Source organism: Vicia villosa, linkage group LG3 (assembly GCF_029867415.1).
Source record: "Vicia villosa cultivar HV-30 ecotype Madison, WI linkage group LG3, Vvil1.0, whole genome shotgun sequence".
Taxonomy (NCBI): domain Eukaryota; kingdom Viridiplantae; phylum Streptophyta; class Magnoliopsida; order Fabales; family Fabaceae; genus Vicia; species Vicia villosa.
This window is the reverse complement of record NC_081182.1, coordinates 38,625,940-38,645,563: the sequence shown is the minus strand read 5'-3', so window position 1 is coordinate 38,645,563 and position 19,624 is coordinate 38,625,940.

Below are 19,624 nucleotides of genomic sequence, written 5' to 3'. Positions count from 1 at the left end.
GCCATACAATGAGCCTCTAGAGATCATTAACCTTGGTTCCAATGGAAACAGAAGAGAGGTTAAGATTGGAGCTTCGCTCAGTTCAGAGATCAGAAAGAGTTTGATACAGCTACTCAAAGAATTCTCAGATGTCTTCGCTTGGTCTTATCAAGATATGCCAGGGTTGGATACCAGTATAGTGGAGCATCACTTGCCGTTAAAAGCAGAATGCCCTCCGGTCAAGCAAAAATTGAGAAGAACTCACCCGGAGATGGCCATGAAAATCAAAGAGGAAGTTCAAAAGCAGATCAACGCAGGTTTCCTCGTCACTTCAGAATACCCTCAGTGGTTAGCCAACATTGTTCCCGTTCCTAAGAAAGACGGAAAAGTCCGCATGTGCGTCGACTACAGAGATTTGAACAAAGCTAGCCCTAAGGATGATTTTCCTTTACCACATATTGATATGTTGGTAGACAGTACAGCAAAATCCAAAGTTTTCTCATTCATGGACGGATTTTCAGGATACAACCAAATCAAAATGGCACCTGAAGACATGGAAAAAACAGCTTTCATCACCCCCTGGGGCACGTTCTGCTACCGTGTTATGCCTTTTGGACTAAAGAACGCAGGGGCAACTTATCAAAGAGCCATGACTACGCTTTTCCACGACATGATTGCCAAATCAGAAAATGAAGAAGATCACATACAGAATCTGACAAAGTTATTTCAACGCTTACGAAAGTTTCAGCTTCGCCTGAACCCAAACAAGTGCACCTTTGGTGTCTATTCAGGAAAACTCCTTGGTTTCATTGTCAGCAAACGAGGAATTGAAGTAGATCCAGACAAAGTCAAGGCAATTCAAGAAATGCCTTCGCCCGGAACCGAGAAACAAGTTAGAGGATTTCTTGGACGTCTGAATTACATCTCGAGATTCATATATCTCATGACTGCAACTTGCGCCCCTATTTTCAAACTTCTACGGAAAAATCAAAGTTGCGTCTGGACAGACGATTGTCAGAAAGCGTTCGACAGCATTAAGGAATATCTGCTCGAACCACCCATCTTGTCTCCTCCAGTGGAAGGAAGACCTTTGATAATGTACTTAACCGTCTTAGAAGACTCCATGGGTTGTGTCCTTGGACAGCAAGACGAGACAAAAAGAAAAGAGCATGCCATTTACTACCTGAGCAAGAAATTCACTGACTGTGAATCCCGCTACTCCATGCTCGAGAAGACGTGTTGTGCTTTGGCCTGGGCTGCCAAACGTCTCCGCCAGTACATGATTCGACATACTACTTGTTTGATCTCTCATATGGATCCTATCAAGTATATCTTTGAGAAGCCTGCCCTAACCGGGAGAATTGCCCGTTGGCAGATGTTGTTATCAGAATATGACATTGAGTATCACGCACAGAAAGCCGTGAAAGGAAGCATTCTAGCTGAGCACCTGGCTCACCACCCACTCAATGGTCATGAATCAACCAGTTTCGACTTTCCGGACGAGGACGTCATGTACCTCAAGATGAAAGATTACGACGAGCCACTACCAGACGAAGGACCTAAGATAGGATCCCAATGGGGCTTAATCTTTGACGGAGCTGTCAATGCTTATGGACGAGGAATTGGGGCAATCATTGTTACACCTCAGGGTACCCATATTCCATTTACTGCCAGATTAACTTTCAAATGCACAAACAATGAGGCCGAATATGAAGCTTGCATCATGGGTCTCGAAGAAGCCATGGATCTAAGAATCAAACACTTGGATGTATATGGAGATTCTGCTTTGGTCATCAATCAAATCAAAGGAGAATGGGAAACACGCCAACCAGGGCTAATTCCTTACAAAGACTACGCAAGAAGATTGTTACCATTCTTCGACAGGGTAGATTTTCATCACATTCCTCGTGAAGAAAACAACTTGGCTGATGCATTAGCCACACTCTCTTCCATGATTAGGATAAATCATTGGAATGACATTCCTCGGATCGATGTTATGCGCCTGGATAGGCCCGCTCATGTGTTCACAGTAGAAGCAATCATCGACGACAAACCGTGGTACTACGACATCAAGAACTTTCTTCAAAAGCAAGAGTACCCTCTTGGGGCATCAAAGAAAGATAGAAAGACTTTGAGAAAGTTAGCTTGTAGATTCTTCCTGAATGAAGATGTTCTGTACAAGAGAAACTTCGACATGGTTCTGCTCAGATGCGTTGACGGAAAAGAAGCAGAAATACTCATGAGAGAAATACATGAAGGTTCCTTTGGTACTCACACCAATGGACATACCATGACAAGGAAAATACTGAGAGCAGGATATTATTGGCTGACGATGGAGTCAGATTGTTACCAGTACGCAAAGAGGTGTCACAAATGCCAGATCTACGCCGATAGAATTCATGTGCCACCATCTCTGCTCAACATACTCTCTTCCCCTTGGCCTTTCTCCATGTGGGGAATCGACATGATTGGGATGATCGAACCAAAAGCGTCCAACGGACATCGTTTCATCTTGGTAGCCATAGACTATTTCACCAAATGGGTTGAAGCAGCTTCATATGCAAACGTTACAAGACAAGTTGTCGTCAGGTTTATCAAGAATCACATCATATGTCGCTACGGCATTCCTAGCAAGATAATCACTGATAATGGGTCAAATTTGAATAACAAAATGATGAAGGAGCTTTGTGAAGAATTCAAGATCGAACATCACAACTCATCTCCTTACAGACCAAAGATGAATGGAGCTGTAGAAGCAGCTAACAAAAACATCAAGAAAATCATTCAGAAGATGGTCATTACTTACAAAGATTGGCATGAAATGCTCCCGTATGCTCTTCATGGTTACCGTACATCAGTACGTACTTCGACTGGAGCAACTCCTTTCTCCCTTGTATATGGCATGGAGGCAGTCCTACCTATAGAGGTTGAGATTCCATCAATGAGAGTTTTGATGGAGGCAAAATTAACAGAAGCCGAGTGGTGTCAAAGCAGATTCGATGAATTGAACTTAATCGAAGAAAAGCGCATGACAGCTTTATGCCACGGACAGCTATATCAACAAAGAATGAAGAAAGCTTTCGACAAAAAGGTTCGACCTCGCACAATCAAAGAAGGCGACCTTGTACTCAAAAAGATTCAATCTTTTCTCACAGATTCGAGAGGGAAATGGACTCCCAATTATGACGGCCCCTACGTGGTCAAGAGAGCTTTCTCGGGAGGAGCCTTAATACTCACGACTATGGATGGAGAAGAATTCACCCGTCCTGTGAACGTCGACGCAGTCAAGAAATACTTCGCCTAAATAATTAAAAGAACAGCTCGCTAAGTTGAAAACTCGCAAAGAGCGACTTAGGCAAAAAAGAGCGTCTCGGTGAATCGAAAACCCGAAAGGGCGATTCAGGCAAAAATTAGAGACATAAAAAAAAATAATAAATAATCAATCCCGGTAAACTTAAAACCCGAAAGGGGTAGTTTACGCAAAAGTTAGGGATATATGGCAAGTAACTGTGTTCAGGACAAACTTGATCATTCAAAATCCATAGCGGAGTGTTCATCAGCAGTAGGTCATCTTCTACGAAGCACGAATACAGCGCAACTCGGAGTGGAAGGGAAAGATAACGGTCGTCACGTTTCATCGTAGCCCTTTTCCCGAAAATTACCAATTTCCAACTTTGTAAATACTCCATGGAATCAAGCATTTGGCTGATTACCATTCCATATATAATAATTTGAGCCTTGTGCTTTTCCTTTGCAATCTAGTCTTATTCAGTTTCTTGAAATGCATTTTAAGTTTAAACAGTCATTTTCTTGAAACAAATGTTTTCATAAAATAAAAATGAATTTACTTGCAAAAATAAAGGTGAAATTTCTTTCTAAGGTTTACAAACAAGAGGAAGAATGCAAACAGTTGCTCCGAGAACGGTTGAGACTCCGGGAACCAATATTTCCCCATGAGGTCGCTTTGCGAACATCTCCCGATGACGGATCTTTACTTCAATTCATATTACTCACTTCGGACAGCGGACAACTGATAACCAGATATTCCCGACAGAGTTCGAACTCCAAGAAGAGGACATCTTCTGATCCACAAGAATTTCAGTCGTATCTTAGGATTTTACATCCGCGACAATTCTATTCACATTCACTTTACATTTTATCATTGTCATAATATTCATGCATACATTACAATTGCATAGCCGAATCAGGCTTTGATCATGAGAATGCCCGAGTCACGGGGGCATGAACTCGAGTTTCCCCTGCAAGTCCTGGAGAAACTTTTTCCTTCAAGACAACGATCCATGTAGAGAGGTTTCCCCAAGCAAGTCAATAAATGGTGGTCTCCCTCAAAGAGATAGTTTGTTCACTTTTGGAATCCCTCAACTGAGAATCTCCTGCAGAGCAACGCTCGACAATCTTCTTCAGATAAGATAGTCTGCTTCACATTTTGGAATTCCCTACAGGTTTGGTATTTCCCCAGCAGGGTCAAGAGGTGCCACTTATTGTCGAAAAAAAATATAATTCAGAATCTCCCAGCAGATCGACAAATGATTCCCCAGCAGAATCAGTGAATGGTAGTCTTCATCCAGAAGATAGTTCATGATCCCCAGCGGAGTCAACAAATGGTAGTCTTTCCCCAAGGAAAAACAGTTTGTCTGTTTCAGGGATGTTTAGTTCCCCACAGAGTCAATAAATGGTAGTTTTCCCCTTAGGAAAACAGTTTGTTGATTCCCCAGGCACCAGTCGACGAATGGCAGTTTTCACCCCGAAAACAGTTCGTCCGCCTTCAAACAAAGTCATTAGCCCCTCAAAAGAGCGCGGGCCCATATGACAATCTTTCAAAGATGCCAAGTCAAAAGGGAAGATGGTGAAGTTTCTTTATTACCGTCAAATGGTACCTCATCTCCAAGTGCTGATGAGAAGTTTGATGAGGAAACAAACCTTTGAAGTTTCTTTATTACCATCAAATGGTATCTCATCTCCAAGTGCTGATGAGAAGTTTGATGAGGAAACAAACCTTTGAAGTTTCTTTATTACCATCAAATGGTATCTCATCTCCAAGTACTGATGAGAAGTTTGATGAGGAAACAAACCTTTGAAGTTTCTTTATTACCATCAAATGGTATCTCATCTCCAAGTGCTGATGAGAAGTTTGATGAGGAAACAAACCTTTGAAGTTTCTTTATTTACCGTCAAATGGTATCTTACCTCCAAGTGCTGGTAAGAAGTTTGATGAGGAAACAAACCTTTGAAGTTTCTTTATTACCATCAAATGGTATCTCATCTCCAAGTGCTGATGAGAAGTTTGATGAGGAAACAAACCTTTGAAGTTTCTTTATTACCGTCAAATGGCATCTTATCTCCAAGCGCTGATAAGAAGTTTGACGAGGAAACAAACATTTGAAGTTTCTCTACAGCCGTCAAATGGCATCTTACCTCCAAGCGCTGGTAAGAAGTTTGATGAGGAAACAGACCTTTGGAGATTTTCTCTTTATCTGAGATATTGTCCAAACACAACTAAGACCAGTTTCGAGATTTGGACATCCGGAACGAGAGGAGGTTGTTTACCTTTTTCTAAGTATCAACACTTAGTTAAAGAAGATGGATTGCGCATCCTACATTGCCATCCATTCTCCAGAATCCACATCAAGTATTTCTACAGGAGTTTGTCTCCTCATCCCCCGCCAAGTGCGACAACGGGATCAAATCATGCAAAGATTTTATCAATTACAACATCTCAGGAGCGCCCAAAATTCGGGCATTCTTTGATATTTAAGTCTCTTTTACGCAGGAGAGATCGAGATCTCAATCTCTCTCCCTCCAGATAAAAGAAACTTAAATAGGGGCATCTGTCATACCCTAATTTTTGACCCCCCTGAGATGACATATCTTCAGGATTTTTTTATCAGGTCAAGACAAGTACCCAGAGCAGTCATTTCTCCATCTGATACCTAATCGAGGATGCTCAAAGACAAGAAAGCTCAGGCAAAGGATCAATCAATACAAAGACTAGTCTCTAATACAATCATGGGGCTCAAAAACTTCACTTCTCTCATCTATGATTGATTAGACATCCAGTCATATGAGTACAGGTTTACTCAGGTCACCAGACTAGGGTTTTGAGCCTATCAAGGACTGAAATCAGGGATCACATTTGGGAAACCCTAAAAAGCCCCAGGGAACCATTCAAAGACATCAATCATCTTCAAATAACTCATATGACAAGATCCACTGGACATTACACCTCAATTCAAAGTCTACAGTCATTATTTTCACATGGTCAACAAATTAGGGTTTTGACCTAATTCACCAAGATGGTTGACTTTTAATCAGGGCATGAATCCAAAACTCAAGACATGATTCAAGGATCTCTACTACCTCCATATAATCCATTTATATCATCCATTTGGGGAGAAGATCTTATTTTTACACAAAAGCCCAAAAATTCACTTTGTCAGGAAAAAGTCAACTGTGAAGGATCATCATTGACTTTTAAGGTTTTTGGTCAAAAAATGACTTTCAAAGATCAATATCATCAATATATGGATGTCAAAGTCATTAAGCCAAAGAAATTCAAAGAAATTCATCAAGGAGCGAAAAGTCGGGAATTAGGGTTTTTGAAGGCATGGTGAGAACTCAAAATTTCACCTACACAACTCAAAAAACTTCCAACATGAAAGTTGTAGATCTTGCAAAATAAAACAACATCTTACAAAGGAACTTTTTTCAAAAGATCAACCATTTATGAAGTTTTGGAAATTTTGAAGTTTAGGTCATAAACACTTAGAAATTTTTCTAAGTGTTTTGACCTAGTTTTCATCCAACTTTGGGCTCATTTTTCACAAATTTCCCAAATGATTCTGAAGAAGACATAAACTAATGAATTGAAGTAGATGTTTAGGGCTTTCCAAATTGTGTTCAACCTTCTCCAAATTCAATTTGAGCTAGGAGTTATGCTTGTTCAAAGTTGGCCTCATGAAGTAAAATTATAGGTCATGTGCAAATTGGACTTTGCAAATTTTGTGCAAATAACCTCTCTTATGGATGCTACACGACCCATAACACATCTGAAACCATGCCATACATCCATTTTCATCATTGCATAAGGATTAGAGAAGATTCCAAAAACAAAGGCATGTGATTATGTAATGATTGCATTTTTGAATTTATGACAAATTGGTGATTCATCAAAGGAATCTTCTCCCAACCAATTGGAGCTCATTTCTGCAGCAATTTGGTCCCCTAAGATCAAGCAAAACCGATGGCTAGGGAGTGGTATCAAAGAGCTCATCATTGCACTTGGGATATTCTTTGAATTTCTTCATGGCTAAGAAACCAAACTCACTACACTAAGCAAGCTTTGTTAGAACAAGATTTGTTCTTATCAATTATCTTAGTTTTGATGATAACAATAATATGAATTTTGCTTAAGATAATATGGTACTCTAATCAAATGCAATTTCCCTTTCAGGAAATATATAAAGAGTACGCATAATTCAGCGCTCAGAAGTTGTGTCTCAAATGGTTCAGCATGCAACATCAGAACATGGTCTGGCAAGACATCAGAAGATGGTCGAAGCAGAATCAGAACATGGGTCTATGGAAGCATCAGAAGAACATGAGATTAGAAGCACTGAAGATCAGAAGATGGTATCACGCTCAGAAGCACTTCAAGATCAGAAGATGCTATGCACCAAGCTGTTTGACTCTGATGATATTCAAACGTCGTATTCACAAACATCAGATCAGAAGGAAGTACACGTGGCAGACTACGCTGACTGACAAAAGGAACGTTAAAGCTACTAAAGGCAACGTCAGTAGACACAGCGTGAACAAGGCTCGAGGTAGTTGACAAAAGCGTATAACATTAAATGCAATGCTGTACGGAACACGCAAAGCATTAAATGCACTCAACGGTCATCTTCTCAACGCCTATAAATATGAAGTTCTGATGAGAAGCAAGGTTAACGATTCTGCTCCAAGACAATTCAAATTAACTTGCTGAAACGCTGTTCAATCAAAGCTCAGAATCTTCATCAACTCACTACATTGCTGTTGTAATATCTTAGTGAGATTAAGCTTAAACGATTAAGAGAAATATCACAGTTGTGATTATCGCTTTTAAGAAGCATTTGTAATACTCTTAGAATTACATTAAGTTGTAAGGAACTAGAGTGATCGTGTGATCAGTATACTCTAGGAAGTCTTAGCAGTTGGCTGAGCAGTTTGTAACTAGAGTGATCAGGTTGATCAGAATACTCTAGAGGAAGTCTTAGGAGTGAACTAAGCCTAGAGTGATCGTGTTGATCAGAAGACTCTAGAAAAGTCTTAGAGGGTATCTAAGCAGTGTTCCTGGAGTGATCAAGTTGTGATCAGAAGACTCTGGAAGACTTAGTTGCGGACTAAGTGGAAAACCATTGTAATCCGTGCGATTAGTGGATTAAATCCTCAGTTGAGGTAAATCATCTCTGCGGGGGTGGACTGGAGTAGCTTCGTTAACAGCGAACCAGGATAAAAATAATTGTGCAATTTATTTTTATCGTCCAAGATTTTAAGTCACACTTATTCAATCCCCCCCCCCTTTCTAAGTGTTTTTCTATCCTTCAATTGGTATCAGAGCGCCGGTTCTAAGGTGCAAGCACTTAACCGTGTTTAGAAAAGATTCAGGAAGAGAAAAACGCTTCATTTAAAAGATGGCTGGTGAAACTCCGACAAATCCACCTGCATCTACATCTGGCTCTGCTGAGCAATACAACGGTAACAATGGTTATACTAGACCGCCGGTATTTGATGGTGAAAACTTTGAATACTGGAAAGATAAACTGGAAAGTTACTTTCTGGGTCTAGATGGTGATCTATGGGATCTTCTGATGGATGGTTACAAACATCCAGTAAATGCCAGTGGCGCAAAGCTGTCAAGGCAAGAAATGAATGATGATCAAAAGAAGCTTTTCAGGAATCATCATAAATGCAGAACTGTTTTGCTGAATGCTATCTCTCATGCTGAGTATGAGAAGATATCTAACAGGGAAACGGCCTATGACATATATGAGTCCTTGAAAATGACTCATGAAGGAAATGCTCAAGTCAAGGAGACTAAAGCTCTAGCCTTAATCCAGAAGTATGAAGCCTTCAAGATGGAGGATGATGAAGACATTGAAAAGATGTTTTCGAGATTTCAAACTCTGACTGCTGGATTGAGAGTTCTTGACAAAGGATACACCAAGGCTGATCATGTAAAGAAGATCATCAGAAGCTTACCCAGAAGATGGGGTCCTATGGTGACTGCATTCAAGATTGCAAAGAATCTGAATGAAGTTTCTCTAGAAGAGCTGATCAGTGCCTTGAGAAGCCATGAGATTGAGCTGGATGCAAATGAGCCTCAAAAGAAAGGTAAGTCTATTGCATTAAAATCAAATATCAAGAAATGCACTAACGCTTTTCAGGCAAAAGAAGAAGATCCTGAAGAATCAGAATCTGAAGAAGAAGATGAACTGTCCATGATTTCCAGAAGGCTAAATCAACTCTGGAAGACCAAGCAAAGGAAGTTCAGAGGCTTCAGAAGTTCAAGGAAATTTGAACGTGGAGAATCCTCTGATGAAAGAAGATTTGACAAAAAGAAGGTCATGTGCTATGAATGCAATGAGCCTGGACACTACAAGAATGAATGTCCAAATCTTCAGAAGGAAAGTCCCAAGAAAAAGTTTCATAAGAAGAAAGGTCTTATGGCAACCTGGGATGAGTCAGAAGATGATTCAGAAGATGAGCAGGCCAACTGTGCGCTGATGGCGACAGAAGATGACGGATCAGAATCTACATCAGAATCAGATTCTGAAGAGGTATTTTCTGAACTTACTAGAGATGAGTTAGTTTCCGGTCTAACTGAACTTCTGGAACTCAAGTCTCAGATCAGTCTCAAATACAAAAAGCTGAAAAAGCAATTTGAATTTGAAACAAAGAGGCTTGAATTGGAAAATTCTGAATTGAAAGATAAACTTTTAAAATTATCCAATGATGTTGGATCTCCTTCTAATTCAGAAAAATCCACTCCTAGTCTAAACCATATTCTAAAAGAATATGATTTAAGTTTCAGAAAGTTCTTATCTAGAAGTATTGGCAGAAGTCAGCTAGCTTCTATGATATATGTTGTGTCTGGAAACAAAAGAGTTGGCATTGGCTATGAGGGTGAAACCCCATACAAACTTGAACCTGTTGATGAGATGAAAATCACATACAAGCCATTGTATGATCAGTTCAAGTATGGCCACTCACATGATATTAGGCACACTTCACATGCTCAAAGTTTTCACATTACACACACTAAGAAGCATGTGACACAACCTAGGAAATATCATGAAACTCACATTAAGAATTATCATGCTGTTCCTCCTATTGCTTATAATGTAAAACCCAAGTTCAAACAGAACTTGAGAAAATCTAACAAGAAAGGACCCAAGAAAATGTGGGTACCTAAGGATAAGATTATTCCTATTGCAGATATCCTTGGCTGCAAGAAGGACAAAGCACAACATGTCATGGTACCTGGACTCTGGATGCTCGCGACACATGACAGGAAGAAGGTCTATGTTCCAAGACCTGGTGCTTAAGTCTGGAGGAGAAGTCAAGTTCGGAGGAGATCAGAAGGGCAAGATAATTGGCTCTGGAACTATAAAGTCTGGTAACTCTCCTTCCATCTCTAATGTACTTCTTGTAGAAGGATTAACACATAACCTCTTATCTATCAGTCAATTAAGTGACAATGGTTATGATATAATCTTCAATCAAAAGTCTTGCAAGGCTGTAAATCAGAAGGATGGCTCAATCCTATTTACAGGCAAGAGGAAGAACAACATTTATAAGACAGATCTGCAAGATCTTATGAGTCAGAAGGTGACTTGTCTTATGTCTGTTTCTGAAGAGCAGTGGGTCTGGCACAGAAGATTAGGTCATGCTAGTTTGAGAAAGATTTCTCAGATTAACAAACTGAATCTGGTCAGAGGACTCCCTAATCTGAAATTCCAATCAGATGCTCTTTGTGAAGCGTGTCAGAAGGGCAAGTTCTCCAAACCTGCATTCAAGTCTAAGAATGTTGTTTCTACCTCAAGGCCATTAGAACTCTTGCACATTGATCTGTTTGGACCAGTCAAAACAGCATCTGTCAGAGGAAAGAAATATGGATTAGTCATCGTAGATGATTATAGCCGCTGGACATGGGTAAAATTCTTGAAACACAAGGATGAGACTCATTCAGTGTTCTTTGATTTCTGCATTCAGATTCAATCTGAAAAAGAGTGTAAAATCATAAAGGTCAGAAGTGATCATGGTGGTGAATTTGAGAACAAATCCTTTGAAGAATTCTTCAAAGAAAATGGTATTGCCCATGATTTCTCTTGTCCTAGAACTCCACAGCAAAATGGAGTTGTAGAACGAAAGAATAGGACTCTTCAAGAAATGGCCAGAACCATGATCAATGAAACCAATATGGCTAAGCATTTCTGGGCAGAAGCAATAAACACTGCATGCTATATTCAGAATAGAATCTCTATCAGACCTATTCTAAATAAGACTCCCTATGAATTGTGGAAGAATAGAAAGCCCAACATTTCATATTTCCATCCTTTTGGATGTGTATGCTTTATTCTGAACACTAAAGATCATCTTGGTAAGTTTGATTCCAAAGCACAAAAATGTTTTCTTCTTGGATATTCTGAACGCTCAAAAGGCTACAGAGTATACAATACTGAAACATTGGTTGTAGAAGAATCAATCAATATCAGGTTTGATGATAAGCTTGGTTCTGAAAAACCAAAGCAGTTTGATAATTTTGCAGGTTATGATATTGACATATCAGAAGTTGTTGAGCCAAGAAGCAACGCATCAGAAGCAGAACCTCTCAGAAGCAAAGAATCGGAAGATCAAGTATCAGCTTCTCTGGAGGATCTAAGCATTTCTGAAGAGCCATATGTCAGAAGATCATCCAGACTCATCTCTGGTCATTCAGAAGATGTCATTCTTGGAAAGAAGGATGATCCAATCAGAACAAGAGCATTCCTTAAGAACAATGCAGACTGTCAATTAGGTCTTGTATCTTTGATCGAGCCAACTTCTGTTGATCATGCTCTAGAAGATCCAGACTGGATAATTGCTATGCAAGAAGAACTGAATCAGTTTACAAGGAATGATGTTTGGGATCTTGTTCCTAGACCAGATGGATTCAATATAATTGGGACAAAATGGGTCTTCAGAAACAAGCTCAGTGAGAAAGGTGAAGTGGTAAGAAACAAAGCCAGACTGGTGGCTCAGGGTTATAGTCAGCAAGAAGGGATTGGCTATACAGAAACCTTTGCACCAGTGGCCAGGTTAGAGTCTATTCGTCTATTAATTTCTTTTGCCACTCAACATAACATCACTCTCTATCAGATGGATGTTAAGAGTGCCTTCTTAAATGGTTATATAGATGAAGAAGTTTATGTCCATCAACCTCCTGGTTTTGAAGACTCTATGTCTCCTAATCATGTTTTTAAACTTAAGAAATCATTGTATGGATTGAAACAGGCTCCCAGAGCTTGGTATGAACGCTTAAGTTCTTTCCTTCTGGATAATGGTTTCACTAGAGGAAAAGTGGACACTACTCTCTTTTGTAAAACTTTTAAAAAGGATATTTTAATTTGTCAAATATATGTAGATGATATTATTTTTGGAACATCTAATGCTACACTTGGAAAGGAGTTTGCTAAGTCTATGCAGGCTGAGTTTGAGATGAGCATGATGGGAGAACTCAAGTACTTCCTTGGAATACAAATAAATCAAACATCAGAAGGAACGTATGTTCACCAAACCAAGTATGTGAAGGAACTTCTGAAGAAGTTTAATCTTCTGGACTGCAAAGAAGCCAAAACTCCTATGCATCCAACATGCATCCTAGGTAAGGACGAGGTAAGTAAAAAGGTAGATCAGAAGTTATACAGAGGTATGATTGGATCTCTTCTATATCTGACTGCTTCTAGACCTGACATTTTGTTCAGTGTTTGTTTGTGTGCTAGATTCCAATCAGATCCTAGAGAATCTCATTTAACTGCTGTTAAGAGAATTCTAAGGTATCTGAAAGGTACTACTAATGTTGGTTTAGTTTACAGAAAATCTAAAGAATACAACTTAGTAGGATTCTGCGATGCTGATTATGCTGGAGACAGAATTGAAAGAAAAAGTACTTCAGGAAGTTGCCAATTTCTTGGAAGTCATTTGATCTCCTGGTACAGCAAGAAGCAAGCAACTATTGCTCTATCAACGACAGAAGCAGAATATGTCGCTGCTGCTGGCTGTAGTACACAGATGCTCTGGATGAAGAGTCAGTTGGAAGATTATCAGATATTTGAGAGTAACATTCCTATATTCTGTGATAATACTTCTGCTATATGTTTATCTAAGAATCCTATTCTTCATTCAAAAGCTAAACATATTGAGATAAAACATCATTTCATAAGGGACTATGTTCAGAAGGGTGTTATATCTTTAGACTTTGTTAATACAGACCATCAATGGGCTGATATCTTTACAAAACCCCTGGCTGAAGATAGGTTTAAGTTCATTCTGAAGAACATCAGTATGGATTTATGCCCAGAATGAGAAGATGAGAAGTTCTCATGTATGAGTATCTTCTGAAATGAATGTGGAACTTTTTTTTTAATCAGAAGTTCTGATTGAATTCTTTTAGAAATTATGAATCGGTTATTACTAACGTTTCATTGTCTAAGTTGATTCAGAACCTCTTTTAAAGCAAAACAGCTGTTACGTTTTATCTCGGGATGGTAAACCTGTCGTTACTATTCATGGATAAGCGCGCGTGCAGTTGAAGGGACGCCGACCATAGGTAACTGTGCTAGTCACCTCATTTGTCTTTATTATCTCTCCTCACGTCACGTAACATTAAATGCTAGTCATCATTCGTTTCATTTTATTTTCTTTTAAATATTCTTTTTGATGTTATGACAAAAAGGGGGAGAAAGATAAATGATAAATGATTTGATTAAATCTATCAGTTGCTGGGTAAAGGCTCCCACACATTCACTAACAGGAACTGCAAGTTCTATATGGTTTAAGTGTTTTGCAGGTACACAGAAGTGAAGTGAATCTTCAGAAGCAAACACTAGAAGCAAAACCATAAGAAGCATTATTCTGTAAAAGGAATAAGCTCTTGGAAACTGAAGCAAGCTGAGTGCTGTCAAGCTTCAGAGATCAGAAGCAAGAAAGAAGAATGAATCAGAAGCACTGATAATAGAATTTGAATATATTGTCTATCCTGTTTTGACAAAATTCTATTTGCTCTGATACATATAATGTTATGGCTCTGATACATTATTTGCTCTGATACATTATATCAGCCTATATGGCTCTGATACATATAATGTGGTCAAACATACATTTTATGTTCTAACTCGTTCATGCTGACTTTTGTCGTTTAGTTTTTGTTCTGTAACATTTCAGGATGTAGAGATGCTCTGGTACATTCAACAATGTTCTGATACAAATCTAGCATGAAGTGATGATTGGTAGACATTCAAAGTTCTGAAGCTATCCGAGGGAAGCAGAAATCAGAAGATGTGAATGTTCTAAAAAATCCAGAAAACTCAAGTTCTGAAGCTGTCCTGAATGGAAGCAGAAATCAGAAGCTGTGAATGTTCTGAAGATCAAAGAAATTCAAGTTCTGAAGCTGTCCTGAATGGAAGCAGAAGTCAGAAGCTGTGAATGTTCTGAAGATCAAAGAAATTCAAGTTCTGAAGCTGTCCACGATGGAAGCAGGAATCAGAAGCTGTGAGTGTTCTAAGGATCTAAAGAAATTCAAGTTCTGAAGCTGTCCAATGGAAGCAGAAGTCAGAAGCTATGAATTCTCTGAAGGCAGAAGCTTATATGATCGTCTCTACCGAAATAATCAGGGAAGTCTTTTATCAAAGTTCTTCGAGTATTTATTTCAGGGGGAGATTATTTATCTCAGGGGGAGATTGTTAATCTCAGGGGGAGACATATTCATATGCTTATGCTATAGCTGTGTAATTTGTCTTTTGCCGTCTACTCTTTCTGATCGCAAATTCATATCATTTATATATGTTTTTGTCATCATCAAAAAGGGGGAGATTGTTAGAACAAGATTTGTTCTTATCAATTATCTTAGTTTTGATGATAACAATAATATGAATTTTGCTTAAGATAATATGGTACTCTAATCAAATGCAATTTCCCTTTCAGGAAATATATAAAGAGTACGCATAATTCAGCGCTCAGAAGTTGTGTCTCAAATGGTTCAGCATGCAACATCAGAACATGGTCTGGCAAGACATCAGAAGATGGTCGAAGCAGAATCAGAACATGGGTCTATGGAAGCATCAGAAGAACATGAGATTAGAAGCACTGAAGATCAGAAGATGGTATCACGCTCAGAAGCACTTCAAGATCAGAAGATGCTATGCACCAAGCTGTTTGACTCTGATGATATTCAAACGTCGTATTCACAAACATCAGATCAGAAGGAAGTACACGTGGCAGACTACGCTGACTGACAAAAGGAACGTTAAAGCTACTAAAGGCAACGTCAGTAGACACAGCGTGAACAAGGCTCGAGGTAGTTGACAAAAGCGTATAACATTAAATGCAATGCTGTACGGAACACGCAAAGCATTAAATGCACTCAACGGTCATCTTCTCAACGCCTATAAATATGAAGTTCTGATGAGAAGCAAGGTTAACGATTCTGCTCCAAGACAATTCAAATTAACTTGCTGAAACGCTGTTCAATCAAAGCTCAGAATCTTCATCAACTCACTACATTGCTGTTGTAATATCTTAGTGAGATTAAGCTTAAACGATTAAGAGAAATATCACAGTTGTGATTATCGCTTTTAAGAAGCATTTGTAATACTCTTAGAATTACATTAAGTTGTAAGGAACTAGAGTGATCGTGTGATCAGTATACTCTAGGAAGTCTTAGCAGTTGGCTGAGCAGTTTGTAACTAGAGTGATCAGGTTGATCAGAATACTCTAGAGGAAGTCTTAGGAGTGAACTAAGCCTAGAGTGATCGTGTTGATCAGAAGACTCTAGAAAAGTCTTAGAGGGTATCTAAGCAGTGTTCCTGGAGTGATCAAGTTGTGATCAGAAGACTCTGGAAGACTTAGTTGCGGACTAAGTGGAAAACCATTGTAATCCGTGCGATTAGTGGATTAAATCCTCAGTTGAGGTAAATCATCTCTGCGGGGGTGGACTGGAGTAGCTTCGTTAACAGCGAACCAGGATAAAAATAATTGTGCAATTTATTTTTATCGTCCAAGATTTTAAGTCACACTTATTCAATCCCCCCCCCCTTTCTAAGTGTTTTTCTATCCTTCAAGCTTACCATGCTCAATTGCTCTGAATCAATTGCCTATAAATAGAGGCCTCTTTCTCATTCAGAAAACACACCAAAGCAACCATATTACTTGCTTTCTCTTTCTCTTCTCTTGTTCATTGTTTTTCAAAGTTCTTTGGCAAGAAGAATCGATTTCTTCAAACCAGAGCTTATCTTTGGGAAGTGAGCATTCTAACATCTCAAGGGAGGTCATTTGAGGTGATACAAGCACCTGGATCACTTCTGTAAGTGGAGGAACACCATTGTTGCTCTCACTTTGGAGCATTTGCAGTTGGAGGTCCATGGAGTGATTCAGGAGGTTTCAAGCCAAGCCAATCATCCAGACACACTCCTCAGGTCATAGTGAAGCTAACCAGATGGCTGCAGCTCATCTGTAACTCCAAATTCAACAACCTCCATGTTCACTTGAAGCTGAAATCGAGGGAGGTCCATAGAACAATTCAGAAGGATTCAGGCTACAATAAGCATCCAGTTAGCATCATTGAGTCTCAGGGAAGCTATTGAGATCATTCATTCAAGCTCAGTTGCTCTCAATCATCCTCACGACCTTCAGTTTCAGAGGTAAGTTTCTGAACTCCCTCTCTTTAATTTAAGTACTCTTTGTGAAATAGCTCGATTCTATCTTGTTCAGCATCATCAGAGGATTGAAAACCCTCTATCATCATCCATTTATCTTTCAGTATAGTCATTTAATTTAATTTTGAAATTTTAGGGTTCTTCACGATTTCTGGTAAATTAGTTAGATGTAGTTAATGATAGTTCATGTTAGTTACATATTTAGAATCGTGAGTGAATTTAGAGCAAGTTTCATGTTTACATCATTGCAAATGGTTGAGAAATGAGTGAGTTCAGAAATTCAAAATCATGGAGCTTGAGGTTGAAGACGAAGATGGTGGTGGCGCGCAAATTTGAATTCTCAGGGGAGAGTTTATTTTATTTTGAATGGTATGCGTATTATTAACGACTGAACAACTTGCCCTAGTGGCCACACATGCGCTCTTAGTCTCCTCATGCCACAAGTCTGGGGTTCGAATCCCCCTCGCCCCAGACTTTTTGTTCTTTTTATTTTTTCATGGTTTTATTACTTGTTTGAAAATATAATGAATTGAATGCAAGTTACTAACACTGAGCGCGCGCTGGCCCAGTGGTTTGGTTTTGGGTATGTGACCTAAAGGGCGTGAGTTCAACCCCTCTAGGTGACAAAATCATATTTTTTATCACTTTTCACACTAAATTTCTTCACAACTTCACACAATTTTTTAACCTATCAAATTAAATCATTTTCACTTCATTTTTCACACACTTGTTATTTAATATACCTATTTTATGTATAATCAAAAAAATCATAAAAATATTATTTAATTCATATATTTTTATTAGGTATAAAATAGTATGTTTTAAGTGTTTTATTAAATACTTTAAATATATGTTTCCATTTTGTTTTAACCTAATTATTTGTGTGAATAATTTTATGATAAAACCCTAATTGTTTAGGTCTTAATTAAGTAAAAATCTTTATTTTTACTTTAATTAAGTTGACTTTTGTCAATTCTCAAAACTGTTTTCAATCTCTGATTAAATCAAATGATTAAGGTTTTCAAACAACAAAACCTCATATCATTCCAAATCATTTTCAAATTTCTGTTATAACCAGTACTGTAAAGTACTGGGCCTCTAATAGAGTGTAAGTCCCAAAAACCTTCTCTTCTTAGCTTGTTTTCAAAACTGTATTTTCAAAATCTTCTTTCTGTTTTCAAAACATTCTTCTGGTATTTGAAGGGCATTATTCCCGGTGAAACTCTTCAGATACCTATGTGACCCTTGTCCATCTTCACTTCTTCTGTTTTCAAAAACCATTAACTGTTTATCATATATATATATTCAACTGTTATCAACAAAACAACAAAAATACTGTTGAGGCTCTGTACATACTTCTTCAATGGCCTCCACTCCATCCAGGTTAGGCTTTACAAGCTTTCAATTTACAGTCTTTGTTTAAATTACTGTCAAATATAAACTGTGCATATATTAGTTTAGAACTGCGTTTGAGTATAAACCTTAGGACAGTTAAACTATATATATATTATAGGAATATGGCCTAGGATTGAGAATGTCTTCCCGGTGAAGGCTCTTTCCTAATTAGAGATCTGTAGTTCAAACCCCCAAGATGAATTATTCCCGGTGAAACATCTTGGCAAAAAAACCTTAGAATCCAAATAATAGGATACATCCACCCAAAGAGGAATTATTCCCGGTGAAACCTCTTACCCATTTGCTTAGAGCCAAAATAAGTTCAAAACTACATAGCTTTCTCTTGTGCTATAACAAGGACCCTCGATTAGCCTCCTCTTGGGCTTTGTACAAGGACCCACAGGCTTCTTAAAAGCATTTCCAGCTTCCTCTTGAGCTTGTATACAAGGACCCATCAGGTTTCTTATAAACATAGGAACAGGTCTTTAGTCACCTTTTAGCCTACCCTGGTGAGTTTCTTCCAATTTAAACCAGACTTTAAACAAACTAAGTTTGTCTCAATTTTGCATTGAGTACATTTTTGGAATGAGAGACATGGACAGTCTCTGTCACCCTTATCTTCATCAATCTTCCTTAGCAGAGTCTAGGATCCATGTTTGGTCACCCTCAGCATTGAGTCAGCCTTCATCTTGGGCTTTAAACAAGAAGTCTCACTAGATAATCTTTCTGCCAATCCTTTCATCCCTTAATAATTAATGGAGTGCTACCCAAATCTGTCAAAAAAGTCAAAACCCCTGGAAAGGGTTAGCCTCCAACATCTGTCTAAAAAGTCAAAACCCCTGGAAAGGGTTAGCCTCCAAAATTAACTAATAAATAATTTCATTCTCTTAGGAGATAATTTCCCCAAAAGAGTCAGAACCCCTGGAAAGGGTCAGCCTCCAAAAAACATGACAAAAATCAGTCTTTTAACAGACAAATTTACCAGCTGAGTCAAAATCCCTGGAAAGGGTTAGCTTCCAAAGAAAAACAGTCTTTTAATAAATAAAATCTCCTCAGTAGAGTCAAAACCAACAAAAATAGTTAGCCTCAACCTTGGGCTTCATACAAGGCACCCAAACAATAAAACTCCCCTGTCAAGAGTCAGCCTCAACCTTGGGCATTGTACAAGGCAGATAATAGAGTCTCCCCAGTGAGTCCTTCATCACTCAGTAGCCACAACCTTGGGCTTTGTACAAGGCAGATAAACCATATCTTTCATGTGTCAAAGATTCCTAACA